A 12,277-nucleotide genomic window follows, 5' to 3' on the forward strand; every position below is an offset into this window, starting at 1 on the left:
CTTTACATCGGAATCTGGGGATGTACTGTATGGTGATTAACATAATATAATAAAATAAAATAAAAAGAAAAAAAGAAAAGGCCTAGGATGTAAACTGCTGTGGGAGGTCATCGCCATAGTGGCCCCAGGAAATCCCACCTCTTCCGTGTTCATGCCTCTTCGCCTTGCCGCTCTATCCATCGAGAGACGGTGTCTATTTCTTCACCCTCTTCGATCTGGGCTGGCCCCGGGGCTGGCTTTGGCCAATAGAATGTGGCAGAAGGAACACTGTGTGTGTTCGGAAGTCGAGGCGCAAGGGGCCTTGCAGCTCGCACTCTTGCCCTGTGGGAACCCTGAGACCAGGCCGTGTAGCAGCCTGCTGGAGGCTCAGAGATCAAATGGAAGAGAACCGAGGGCCTCGGCCCACTGCCCCAATTGCCAGACATATGAATGAGGCCGTCTAGAACCTTCAGCCCAGTGGACCCTCCAATGAGTGACCCCAGATGGGGATCACACTGCGAAGGATTTCTCCAGCCAATCTGCAGAATCACAAGAAATAATTAATCGTTGTCTTAAGCCACTAAGTTTTGGGGGCACTTTATCACCCCACAAAGATACTGAAATACATCCCCTTTCAACGAAACAAATCCACTTCAGGTATTTATACCAGTAAAAACAAAAATGAAAAAGATAACCAATGGCTTCGTTACAAAGGTGTTCCTTGAAGCATTGTTTATGATATAAAACATCGGCCTGATCTTAGAACATCCAACAGCAGGAATTAGATAGAATATGATACACATGTGTACTATACAATGATCAAAAAGATATTATCGAGGGGCACCTGGATGGCTCAGTTGATTAACTGTCCGACTCTTGATTTTGGCTCTGGTCATGATCTCAGGGGTGGGATTGAGCCCCACATCAGGCTCTGTGCTCAGCAGGGAGTCTGCTTAAGGATTCTCTCTCCCCCTCTCCCTCTGCTCCTCCCCACTGCTCACGTGCTCTCTCTCTCTTTCTCTCAAATAAATAAATCTTTTAAAAAGTTATTATTGAGGCATGCTACTGGCAAGATTTCCAGAATTGCTATTAATTAGAGAAACAAAACAGTTTCTCAAAGTATCTATGATTCCATTAAAATATGCGTATTTTACTTATATTTTGAGATGAAATTGGTGGGTCCGAAGGCATGTGCAACTTCACTCTGATATTGTTAAATGCTCTCTACGGTGGATGTCACAACACATCTTCCCACCAGCAGTGATGAGCCTTTCTGCTCCTCTCTGTCCCAGTCACGTCCCCAGCCACCTGCTGATAACTTTGAAAGGCGGGTCAGTCCACTCTCAGAGCCCATGTGACTTGAAGCAAAGGTAGCTTTAACCTGTATGTCACTGAGCAGGATTTCCTGGTTTTTGGCCACCCAGCGACACTTTCCCCCCCGACCCATTTCTCACCCAAACAAAGGGGCCTGATTTACTCCTGGACTGCCTTACAGAGAAGGAACATTCAGGGCGTCAGGAAAAGCCAGCAGGAAGCCAGTCGTCATGCCAGCGGGAAGGGACTGTGGCTGGCAGCAGGGGACTTGTCAGGTGTCAACCCAGCACACCAGAAAAGGCTCAGTGAGTCTCGAACACGGTGATTAACTTCTCTTTAAACTCTGCATCACTGAGCACGCTGCCAAATGCTTGGCTTCCCCGACAAGCTCTGCGTGAGTCACCGATGTCTTATTGGAGCTGTCCCACTGTGCCCTGCGCACATTCATTTCAGGCAGGTGTGACTGTTCCTTTGTGTGCCCTTGAGATACCCAGGGAGGGAATAATGCCTGCTGTTCTCCCCCGACACCAACTCAATGTTGAATCTACAATGCCTTATTTAAAACAAAATAATATTGCTCTAGACTCTTTTTTCTGCTCCAATTCTTTTCTTTTTTTCCTGGCTGTTGAATCAAAGCTGAAGGTCCTGGGATGTGGGGCATTTCCTTAAGTAATAGGAAGTTTATTGACTCATGGGTTAATTGAGAAAATCATTTACCAAACCATATGTGGGATGCTGTGCTAACAACCCTTGAACTGCCATCAAGCCTGGGACCCAGCTGTGGCCTGCTTAGCTCTTTCTTCTAATGTGGGTCACTCCTTGAACTAGGACAGTCTGCAGGTGTCCCTTTTGTGCTCAGACAGACACTCAACTCTTAGCCCTGGAAAGAAAGAAGTAGGAACAAAGGCCTGCTTGGGCATGTTGGGGCACAGGAATCAGGGAGAGAAAAGCAGAACCTTTTTCACATTGCAGATGCCTTGTACTCCTCTGACTTTATTATATAATCTGTTACATTCAATTAGAATCACGGAGACCTGGATTCCCCCTCCCCTTCCCTACAGCTTTCTAGCTGTGTGACTTTCAGCAAATCACCGAACCTCTCTGAGCCTCTATTTCTCCTCCTCACAGAGCCATTGTGACCATGAAATGAGGTGAGGAATGGGGGCGGGTGGGAGGCAGAATAATGATTCCCCAGACACACCCATGTCCCACACCACAGAAGCTGTGAATGTTCCCTTATGTGGCAAAAGCGTGTGATTGTGGGTATGATTAAGTTAAACGTTTTGAGCTGGGGGGCTTATCCTGGATTCTCTGGGTGGGCCCAGGATAATCACAGAGGGCCTTATAAGAGGGAGGCAGCAGGTCGGAAAGGCAGAGGGGATGAGACTATATAAGCAGAAACTGGAGTCATGTGACCACAAGCCGCGGAATGCCAGCGGTCTCTGGAAGCTACAGGAGGCAAGGGACAGATTGTCCTCCAAGGCCCCCAGAAGGAATCGGCCCACCAACACCTTGACTCGAGCCCAGCGAGACCGATTTCAGACTCCAGGCTTCCAGAACTGTAAGAGAATAAATGTGTGTTTTAGGCCACTCAGTTCGTGGTCACATGTTGCAGCAGCCGCGGGAAACTTATACGGGATGACTTGTAACTCTAAAATCCTGCACACGTGGCCAGATTGGCTGTCGTGTAGCCAGAACCAGGTGAGGCCACACACGGAGGGTGTGCCAGGTGAGCCAGCGAGGTGTCAGCCTGCAGGTGTCTATCTGCAGGGAGGGACAGTGCCTCCGCGAGGGCGGTGAGTGGCTGTGTGGCGGGAGTGATGTCTGTGGCCTAACCCTGCCTGGTCACCCAGATTAAGCCCCGGTCCAGTGGGGAGAGACTCGACAGAGCTGAAGGACCTGTTTCCCCAGAGACTCTGACAGTGTCAGGGGTGGAAACAGCTGCTTTGGGGTCCGGTGCCAAGGCAGGACACGGCGGGGGAATAGGCTGCTTTTAGCCCATTTCTACACGCAGCATGGCTTGGCTGTAGTCCGAGATGCCGCCTGGCATGTTCTGGCACCGAAGGCTGCATCTCAGCACCACTGGCCCACCCCAGACTTGACCTGGACGGTGGAGAAATGCCACTCTTGGGACTTTGCAGGCAGCTGGTGTCCCTAAGAGATTCAAGCCAAAGGCCTCAAGTTTCCCCTGAAACTTCCCCCAAAGAAATAACGCAGTGAGCTGTTGTGGGGGATTGGGCGTTGGGACCACTGGCTCTGGGACTCCTGGGTGCGGTGCCCACCCACTGATGAGGACTTGGGACCCTCAGGCCCCTGCCAGGCCTGCCTGTGGGCACCCATCAAAGTTTCTCTCCAGGACAGCTGTTTCCTGGATAGCACGCTGACCTATTTCAGAGCGCCCCTCCACTCCTGGCCCAGGGGTGACCACACCTCACGATTGGCAATGTGGCGAGTTCACTGGAACTCAAGTATGACTGTCTGGGAATTCCTCCTCCTCTCTGTCGCGTCTCTTCTGACTCTACCTGGAGAGGATAGGTGTGACGACCAGGCAGGAGGCTGGGTGTCACGGGCTTTCTCATGCTCCGGGTGTCTCGGAGAGCTTTGTTAGTCCAGGGCACTGTGACCTGGGGGCTGGACCGACCAGTGGGATTCCTTCTGCCTCGTCTAGAGAGCCGCTCACCGGCTTGGCTGTGCTCCTCAGAGGACCAGCCTGGGCACGCACCTCTTTTCTCCCCTGAGCTGCAATCCTACCTCTCCTCCCACCTCACCACGCCCACAGTCTACACGGCAGGCCCAACGACCCCAACAGAGTACAAATCAGACCAGATCATCCCATCATTGCTTTAAAGGCCTCACCTGCATCCCAAATAGGACTTGGAAATAGATTGAGCAACAAATATGCAAGGTGTCCTGTTAAATCTGAAATCCTGATAAAACATGCATAATTTTTTTAGTATAAGCATGTCCCCCAGACGAATCTGAAATTCACATTTAACTAGGCATGCTGTATTTTCTGTGGCAGCCCTAATTGAATACAATGAATGCAATCTTGACTCTTCACCTTGATGGACAGGATGCTGGGGGCCCCACTTTTGCCTACCTTGGGGACCTCATATTATGCCCTCACTTTCTCCACATGCCCCATTAAATTAGGCTTCTGGCCGCTGGTTAAACCCATCGAAGACTTTCCCTACTCTGAGCCATTGCACGTTCTGTTCCTCTGCCTGGAACAGTGTTCCCCAGATCCTCACTCGGGTCTCAGCAAACAGTCAGCCCCTGGGGGGGGGGCCCTCCCCTGAACCCATCCAGGTGCTCTCTGCTGCCTGTTTTCTTCCTGCTGTATACCGAAGTTTACTGCTCACTGGTCTGGAAAATCTCAGGAGCTAGCCAAGTGAAACGGCACAGGAAGCCCATGAAGTGATTTTCCATCAGGATGGCCTGAGTGAGGGTCAGTGGAAAGTTCTGGAAGTGGACCTGATTCTCCTGCCACATTTCTGTTTCCTCTCCTCTGAGGGTGCTGGAGAGACAGGGGTGGAAGAGCAAGGAAGAATTAAGAGCTACTGCTCCTCTGGTCTTCCTCCCCCTCCCTTCTCCCTCCTGGCCCTGTTTTGTAGGGTCATTAACACGTTGCATCTCTCTGCCCTCACCTCTGCGCTGCCTGTGCTCCCTTCTTTTTTTTTTTTTTTTAAAGATTTTATTTATTTATTCGACAGAGATAGACAGCCAGCGAGGGAGGGAACACAAGCAGGGGGAATGAGAGAGGAAGAAGCAGGCTCATAGAGGAGGAGCCTGATGTGGGGCTCGATCCCATAACGCCGGGATCACGCCCTGAGCCGAAGGCAGACGCTTAACCGCTGTGCCACCCAGGCGCCCCATGCCTGTGCTCCCTTCTTAAGCCTGGCTCCTCTGGTCAACTGTCAAGGAGACTTTGGAAAGTTCCTCCCGGTCCCCTGGTGTTTAGGAAAATCTCCCAGAAGTGTCTTAGTCTTATGGTAAGCCTAGCCCCTGGACACCTTTCTCAGAGCAGGATGTCCTGAGTCATTCGAGAATTTCAAAATTTGTAGTACCGTGCGTGAGGGGGTTGGGGAGCCAGAGACACTCTTTGTTTAAGCAGGGTCATCTCCTTCTGGAAGTCAACAGCCAGACCTCAAAATCCCAAATGTTCTTGATCCCTGCATCTCTCCCAGGCCTTCAGAGGCAATGCTGGCCCGGGGTGGGAACCTTTGTATTTTTGTCCCCCCAGTCCACCTCAGACTGACACTTTCAGCAAATACGATAAAAAAATGAATGAGTAGAAAACCAAAGACTTAAAAAATACAAGCTCCACAACTACGCATTTGTATGTTGCGACATCAAAATGCCATACACACTTCTAAATGCTGACTCTCACTTTCCGCGCATATCCCATTGAAGGTGGAAAATAAATGTGTGTGCGCTGTACCAGGCCACCGAGCACGCTTAGAGTGCGTGGTACAGATTAATGATCAGCTTGGTTAAGGTAAGAATCCTGAAAGTGTTCTTTATCTTTTTTTTTTTTTTTAAGATTTATTTATGTATTTATTTGTCGGAGGGAGAGGGAGAGAGCACAAGCAGGGGCAGCAGCAGGCAGAGGGAGAAGCAGGCTCCCCGCTGAGCAAGGAGACCAATGTGGGGCTCGATCCCAGGACGCAGAGGTCATGACCTGAGCTGAAGGCAGACACTTCACGGACTGAGCCACGCAGGCGTCCCTTCTTTATTCTTCAGTATATGAATCAACAGCCAGAGACTTTCTCGGTAGACAAAGGCAATAGGAAAGCAGCCCCGATGGTTAATTATTCACTCAGGCCTAGTTAAAGGGGAAAGGGGTCTTCCTCCAACAACCAGAGGATCCCCAAAGCCACCATCTCTCTGGCAGGAGACAGGGGTGGCTTCGTCTGGTTTGCTTGTCCAGGACTGCTAAGAAAGGGGGGAAGCAGCCGCTTACACTTTGAGGGTTTGGTTCCGAGACTGTGAGGCTGGGCCCTGTCTGCTCCCCTGCCCTGCGGGGAAGCTGGCTCAAATAAAGAGTCTTCAAGCCATGTTTGCTCTGAGATGCCGTTGGGATGATGCTTCGAAGTCGTGACCACTCTTATAAGACCCAGTGGGGGTAAACCTTAATTCACAAAATGGTTACTGGTCGTTAGGATGACGCAAGCGTCACCTCTGCGCAGGCGCAGTGCTGAGAGCGATCAAGGGCTTATCCCCGTCATCCTATGAGGTTCCTTCCATTGTTATGATGGTCACTTTACAGACCAAGGATCTGGCTTGAAGGAGCCAGACTGTCCTGCCCAGGACATGTAGCTGGTGAATGGCAGAGCTGGGATTTGAGCCCTGGTTTCAGAGCCCCTTTACCTGCTGCATCGTGTCACCTCCCAGATCCATTAAAGGGGTTAATTAGGACTTTTGTGGACTTTTGTGGGAAAGATCCCCTGGCGCAGGGCTCCCCAGGGTCCAAGGTAACGTCTGTGCGTGACCCTGTGATGCTGGAGCAAGAACGGAGTTACACAGATGACCTCATTTTGAGCAGTGGCTCTCAAACTCCAGTGTGCCCGTGCCAGATTCAGCCAGAGGGCCACTTGTAACACAGACTGCTGGGCTCCCACCCCGACAGTAGGACTCCACGAGAGTGAGCTGAGAACAGAGAACTTGCATTTCTAACAAGCGCAGGTGATGCTGAGGCTCCCGGTTGGAGAGACAGGTAAGACTGAGCTCTGAAATGTTCTCTGCATCGGGGATTTTCTCCCTGGGTGAGGTGGACTGGGGCGGTGGGAGGCCAGTGATATCTCTGCTGTCCACTCCAGGGGCTTCCCACCACCCCTTTCTTCTTGAGGACTTGCATTTTATTCTAAAGCACCAGATATTCTAATCAAGCCCAGTCCTGACAGTGAACTTGGAGCATCAGGGCTCAAGAGCAGGTGGTCTGCTATCTCCCTAGACTATGCTGCCTTGCCCAGTTTGCTAAATGCCCAGGAAGATTCTCCCCAGTTGACAAATCCCGCGAATTCTTGTATGTTGCCCAGGTGGGAGGAAGAGCCGGTAATACTTTTCTTCCTCCGCCATCATCTTGCTTAAGTATCTTCAGGATTGGAGATGCATCGACCAAGCCCAGAAGTAACAAGGGAAGGCAATCAGAAAATGAGATTCCCAAATGGGAATGAAAGCTTTATGCCAGAAAATCGGGAAATCAATTCAACACCCCTTCAGCTCAAAGAGGCTGTCAGTGCACTGGAACCAGTCAGTTCTGCCCAGAGTGGGTGGGCACTGCGTTTTGCCCCACCACTAACTCGGGTGAGCCTGAAACATGACCTGCTTTTTTGGGCTGTTGCTAACATGCGAGGCAGACGGGCAGGACTATTTTAAGATCATTTTGGGCTCGGTCTCGCTTTCAGAGGTTCCACTCCCCGTCCCATCAAACATGAAAACTCAGCCCATTCCATGTTAAAGAGAATCAATTTTCCTATAAATTTCAAAAGGACTCTTATAATTTTGCCTTTAAAATTATTTGGTTATACAAATTATTTAATGTATAATGCTTGTCTATAATTTCTTAGCAATCATGTTTATCTGGAAACTTTTCGTGAAGTGAAAGAAAACTAGTCTGTTGTTTTTCTATGTCATGAAATTCAACCTCTCAATTTCACAACCAAGTAAGCTGACAACACGTTACATTGTATGTGGACATTTGATTAAATATTTATTAATAACAATATTGTCGTTTTCTTATTTTAGAGCTAATAGATTTCTTCCTGGTTTTGTTTTCCAAAGCTGTCTTTTTAGCACCTAAAGTTTCAAATATGCCATCTCACAAGTTCTTGGGAAGCATTTCCCACCAGCAAGGGGGCCTGGGGGCCTCTGCTGCGAATATCTGCCAGGCTCACTCATTCATTCATCCTCCCTAGGTGTGTGCACACGTCACCTGCTCTGGGAGGCCAACCCTGACCACACCCTCCCCTCCTCGGCATCACTAATCCTTTTGCTTGGAGTGACTTTGTCATTTTCCATGTACCAGATAATTTACTCATTTATGATGTTCCTTGTTCATTATCTGTCCCTCCCACCCCACCTAGGTGGGACATAAACTTTGAAAGAACTAGAACAGTATCTTTGTTTTTTCACTGATATATCCCCCCGGATCTAGAAGAGTGACTGGCACACAATAAATACTTGTGGAATGAAAGTATGCAACAGATGTCGCTAGAGGTTAAGATCATTAAGTAGGGGCTTTTTGTTTTCGGGCCTGAAGACCAGCCCGAGCCAAGACCTTCTTTTGCATAATAATGCCTAGGAGATCTGTTTGCCATAGCTTCACCTCCAGTGCTGGAAAGGCCTGAACGTTTGGTTTCCCACCCCTGGTGTTGGTCTTTGTGAGGGCCCCTCCCCCTCATGCCCTGCTCCCCAGAATCCAGTGGAGTGGAAAGTGACCCAAGCCAGCTCTGGAGGCAGAGCTGGGAGAGGGAGGGAGAGGGAGGGAGGATGAGAAGGAGTCAAAGAGACTGCGGAGAAGTTTCAAGAAGAGAACAGAGGCAAGAGGAGGGAGCCTCTGCCAGTCAGGGACGGGGACCTGGACCCAAACCCAGGCCCTGTGCCCAGGACAGAGGTCCGGAGGATTTGCATATGCGGAGAATCCCTCACAAACCTGGCACCTGCAGATTTGATGGAACATGTCTTAGAGCCCAAGGTCAAGGGCAGATGGGACACCTTCCAGGACTCCTTCTACAAGTTTGTTTGCCAGAGTGACAGCCAGATCCCGTGGCTGTGGACGGACCCACCTGCCTCCTCCATCACGAGGTCCCCAGAGGCTGCCAGAACCGTTGACACCAGATGTGGCAGGACCTCTGCTGGTGCCCAGAGACGGACAGGGATTGCCGCTGGTGGCTGGTTCAGCCTGCAGGGAGTGAGGGATGGAGGGAGCTCCCCCACAGGACAAGGCAGGGGAGCTGCATCTTCTTCCTATCTCTGCACGCTCCTTGCTTGACTACGTATATTACCAAGATCTATAAAAACGTCCAGGGTCCTGGGATCGAGTCCCACATCAGGATCCTTGCTCAGTGGGGAGCCTGCTTCTCCCTCTGCCTGCCACTCCCCCTGCTTGTGAGCTCTCTTTCTTTCTCTCTCTCTCTCTCTCTCTCTCAAATAAATACAGTCTTTTTAAAAAATGTCCAAGAGGATGACCAGCATCTCGTTTGATCGATGAGGGACCTTGATGCTCCAACGTGCACCTGTCAGACAAAATGCTGGTACCATTTCCCCAAGTCCCTCAAGGATTGCAGAACAAAGCTTTGTGCTCTGCCCTGGGGTTCCACCGCTCAAGGGTTCTGAGGAGCCCTGTAAAGCGGACTGGGCCACTCAAATCTGTGAGTCAAAGTTAAAGGCGGAAGGGATTTTCAGTCCGGGTAAGGGGGCCAACCTGGGTGAGTGCTTGTCAATACCAGACTGTTTCAGCACGTGAGGGTGTTCGCTTTGAGAATCGACTGTCTTCCATTTCTACTCAGGACCCACAGGCTTCTTGGAGTTTAAAGGCCAGAAAGAGGGCTCTCAGAGGCAGGACAATGTTTCCTTCTGCTGTGGATCAGCAGAGAATGGGGACAAACAGTGGAAGTCACAGCCAAAAGAGAATTTATTATATTTTTAAGATTTTATTTATTTATTTGACAGAGAGTGAGAGAGCAAGAGCACAAGCAGGGGAGCAGCAGGCAGAGGGAGGAAGAAGCAGGCTCCCCGCTGAGCAAGGAGCCTGATATGGGACTGGATCTGGATCCCAGGATCACGACCGACCAGAGCCGAAGGCAGACCCTTAACCAACTGAGCCACCCAGGTACTCCTTATTTATTTTTTAAAAGATTTTATTTTTACTTAATCTCTACACCCACTGGGGGGCTCGAACTTGTAACCCCAAGCTTTAGTCGCATGCTCTATCAACTGAGGCAGCCAGGGGCTTCCGTTTTGTTTTGTTTTGTTTTGTTTTTGTTTTCTGCCTCACGTAGTCTAGTCTGTGTATCGGAGATGCTGGCAACTAGAAACCCCAATGGGCACAGACCAAAAAAGGCCCGAGAGAGGCCTGTGCTGTCTAGCCAAAGAGCCAGGCGAGGGAGCCAGCCTAGCAACACAGAAACCTCTTGAACAATGACCGCTCCACTCTAGCCAAACATCACAGAAAGAAACTGAGCCCCACCTCCGCTCGAGCCCGCAAAGTCTAAGTGGAGAGCTCGACTTTCTCCACCACCTGACTGTAATGAGATGCTGTAACCCCTCACTCCCGGGGTGGGGGGGGGTTGTTGGAACAGGCCAGGTGGAAAGATGGGACCTGTAGTAACAAGCCTGTCCTCCCAGTGTTGGTGCAGAACACCCAGGGAGCCTGGACTTGTCTGCCATCCGGAGATTACAGGTACCGCTAGCCCTGTCTTCGCAGGGGTGGTGTCCGAGGAGGCAGAATGGGAAGCTAAGACTCTTACTGCTGCTCGGTACTGACAAGGCCACCCCCCTACCTCAGTATCAGTGGAAGCAACGTGGGGAGAAAACGAGCATCCCTGCCCCTCACAGCCAGGGTGGTGTTCGCTGAGGCCCAGGGGAGAGCTAGAACTTCCAACCCTGCGGGGCAGTAACAGGAACACCTCCCCCCTGGCGTCAGTGAGACTGAGTAGAAAGCCTGGAATGTCGTCCCTACCCGGAAGTCACAAGGTGGCCTCTTGCCACCTGCCGGGGTGGTGCCACAGATGACCTACTAAAACACCAGAGGGAAACGTGCTCCGGAATATCATAGCACACCCAAATGTCCAGGTTGTAAAAATCGCTCATCATACTGAGAACCAGGAAATCTCACTTTGAGTGAAAACAGATGACCAGCAGACCCCAACGCTGAGATGACACAGATCTAGAATGATCTGGCAAAGATTTTAGGGCAGCCATCATACAAGGGCTTCCATAGGCAATTATGAACATGCTTGAAACAAAGGAAAAATGGAAATGGTCAGTAAGAACATAGAAGGCTCACCAAATACATTGAAGATGACCGAAGAGTCCAAGGGGAATTTTAGACCTGAAAAATACTATACCCAAAGTTAGAACTCAGTGGATGCTGGGACTGGACACATAACATTGTATTGATGTCAGTTGTTTTTGATACCGTGCTTAATTGTGCGAGATGTACCCATTGATGAAGGGTATCGGGAGCCTCCTTGAACTACCCTTGCAACTTCCCAGGAACCTATGAGTATGTCAAAATACAAAGCTTTTTTGAAAAAAAGGTATGTAGAGCATCATATCCTTTTATAAAATTGTTTGGCTTTATCAATAGAGGAAGGATCTGTGTAGGAAGGTGTCTGGAAAGATGTTCACCAAATTTTTAAGCGATTATTACTTGGAAGGTAGCATCTGGGAGTGATTTTCACTTTCTTCTTTATGTTCTAAAAGAAATAGGGGCGCCTGGGTGGCACAGCGGTTGGGCGTCTGCCTTCGGCTCAGGGCGTGATCCCGGCGTTATGGGATCGAGCCCCACATCAGGCTCCTCCACTATGAGCCTGCTTCTTCCTCTCCCACTCCCCCTGCTTGTGTTCCCTCTCTCGCTGGCTGTCTCTATCTCTGTTGAATAAATAAATAAAATCTTTAAAAAAAAATCTAAAAGAAATAAAAGGGCTCTGAAAAGACATCCATTTGGCCTTGGCAATGGGTGGTGGTGGTAGCGTGTATGGCAGCTCACTGGATGGATGTGTGGTTCAAGGCTGTAGCTACAGAAAGGATACTTGCCACCTTCCTTGTGGTGACAGCGCCTCGGAGGAGCTCAATACAAAGCAATTGCCTCTCTGATCACAAATCGGACGCCTGGGCAATCACCCTACCTCACCCTCACACCCCTCTCCGCCAGGCCCTTGAGAGTGCTCTTAACTCAGTGTATTTCAAATTCCCACTTAAATCGGAATTTCTAAATTTCTAAATTTCATTTTAACTCCAAGTAGAAGACAAATCGTAG

Source organism: Ailuropoda melanoleuca, chromosome 6 (assembly GCF_002007445.2).
Source record: "Ailuropoda melanoleuca isolate Jingjing chromosome 6, ASM200744v2, whole genome shotgun sequence".
Classification (NCBI taxonomy): domain Eukaryota; kingdom Metazoa; phylum Chordata; class Mammalia; order Carnivora; family Ursidae; genus Ailuropoda; species Ailuropoda melanoleuca.